General features: G+C 35.7%; 1 long non-coding RNA gene across 1 annotated transcript in view; it reads right to left on the bottom strand.

The window, feature by feature from the left end:
• Positions 1–779, bottom strand: part of LOC138004063 (uncharacterized) — a 3,730-nt gene extending 2,951 nt beyond the window's left edge. The window contains exon 1 of the long non-coding RNA XR_011123725.1: positions 573–779. This is a non-coding gene — a long non-coding RNA (uncharacterized lncRNA). The remainder of the gene's footprint in view (positions 1–572) is intronic.
• Positions 780–2,184: the final 1,405 nt, after the last annotated feature.

Raw genomic sequence — 2,184 nt, 5'->3', positions numbered from 1 at the left:
GACGCTAGAATCGAGAATCCAAGGTTGAAGATTTAATAAAAATTATAACCAAATTTATTCAGTTCTCCATTGACGATTATGCGTAATTAAGAAACACAATAAAATGAATTAAAACTTCGAATTTTACTGAAAGTATACCAGAATATTAAGAGTGCTGTTATCATAAAGTATGGTTTTTTTTGGAGCAGGTTAAATCAACTGAAAGCCGCCAAAAGGGAACTTTTGTGATCATTTATTTTACGATAACTGTGAGAAATTGATTACCACCGTTCCAACTTCAGTCGACCTTGCTTAAGAGATTGGAGTCCGTTTCTCGAAAACTCTCTAAACTTTCGAGAAAACGGGCCCCATGCTTCCACAAGTCTGATGTAGTTCAGTGGTAAAGCATAGAATAACGTAATTAGGCAAGTCATAGGTTCCAGCATTCGGATATGTTTCCGAGTCTTTCCGAGACACCATCGATATATACACAACTTAACGCGCAATAAATTCAATTTAAAGCGACCTATAACATTAAACAAAACTAGCTTAGTTTGAACATTTTTCAATATTAAAAAGTTAAAACTGATTACCTGTAGAGCTCCATTCCTAATTTTTCAAGAAGAGGTTTTCCTTTAGTAACACTAGCTTCGTCATCATCTTCAACTGGAGCGCTGTAGCTAAGAGAAACGACAACAAGAAAAATTGTAATTTGTAGAACTGATGTCCTCTCCATTTTTTTTTTTAAATTCCCCGGCGCACCAAAGGCGTTTTCTCTAGGGGGCGCGAGTTCTAGTTGTACCTTTTAATCAGTTGAAATCCTTGTTTATATAGCGCATTATGATGGCTTAAAGCTAATATAAATAATACGACAAGAACAAAACCATCTAAAAATGCATTGTCTCTTTCAATATATATTAATATCATTAAATATCGCGTTCTCATAATAAGTGCATTACTACAATACCGATATCTTTTTCAGAAATAACGTAATGACGATCTGGAAAGGACTACTGTAACGAAGACAATTATCTTTTATAATATTGAACATTTCACTTAAGAGGTCAAAATATGGCACACTTTCAGTTACGTCGTCTCTCAAATATCGAAACCTAACAAGTGAAAGGAAACAAATAATATTTCATAGATTCAACAGTTTATCGAGAAGGTCAAACAGTCCCCTTTGCAAGATCGGCGCGCAGGCTAAAAGTCATTTCCAATTAGCCAGCCTTTTTTGCCGGAAAGAACGGCTTGGAATCCGACTTTGAATTTTACACTCAGAAGAAACTTGATATAGAGACAACTTTGCACCGTCTGAAGAAAGCTCACGTAAATAAATTCTCCCCAGTGTCAATTTTGCGGTAAAATCCGTTCTCAGATAGAACCCGTTTTTACCTACAATAGGTTACATTGGTAATATCTTCATTTTACCTAGGTTTAATACGCACTCAGATGAATTGAAGGAACTTTTTTTGGAGCCCGAATTAAGCCTAGAGAAAAATTAGGGTCAGGTTAGGATTAGTTATGGTTATTATACATGGATATCAATTGACTTATCATACAAAAGTAAATCACGAAAAGAATTGTTTGGGGTTGCAGATGTTCGTCGTCATTGTGTAGTGGTGAATTAATCTAGAAGCTCCGGTTTCGAGTACTGGTAAGTGCACGTGCAGTTCTTTTTCCCTTACTATGTTGGAATGTTGAGACTGAATAGGTAAGTGTATGAACATAATATAGCATGCTCGTCGTTGTAGTGTTAAACCAGGTAGACTGCATATTCAACCTTGGTAAAATGAGGATCACTAATTTAACCTAGCAATTAAACGGATTCAACTTGAGACTGGATTTGACCGACAACATCTTATCGAGTTAATCATTCTTAATTTTAAAAATGTCTACCATCCCCCCAAACTGCACAGTTAATTTCTCCCATAAGTTGCTGTTTATGATATAATATTATTTGGGGTTTGTCAGTGATTTCGCATGATCACCTCCCGGAGAGTCGCCTATTGATATGAAAGCTACAGAGCGAAAAGTGGTCCAGTGGTTTTGTCCGTACAAGGTGTTTCTGATTATTGAATGAACTGTGACTTTTGACAGTAAGTTAAACTCAACTACAAGAAGTTACTCAGCAATGCTTTTAATTTCATGTGGTTTTCACATTTTTTTTTTTTTTTTTTGTTGTTGTTGCAGAGGCCACTGCAA

The sequence above is a fragment of the Montipora foliosa genome, chromosome 5, assembly GCF_036669935.1.
Source record: "Montipora foliosa isolate CH-2021 chromosome 5, ASM3666993v2, whole genome shotgun sequence".
NCBI lineage: Eukaryota > Metazoa > Cnidaria > Anthozoa > Scleractinia > Acroporidae > Montipora > Montipora foliosa.
Note: the sequence above shows the minus strand (reverse complement) of the source record. Positions and strands in the feature narration are given on the sequence as shown.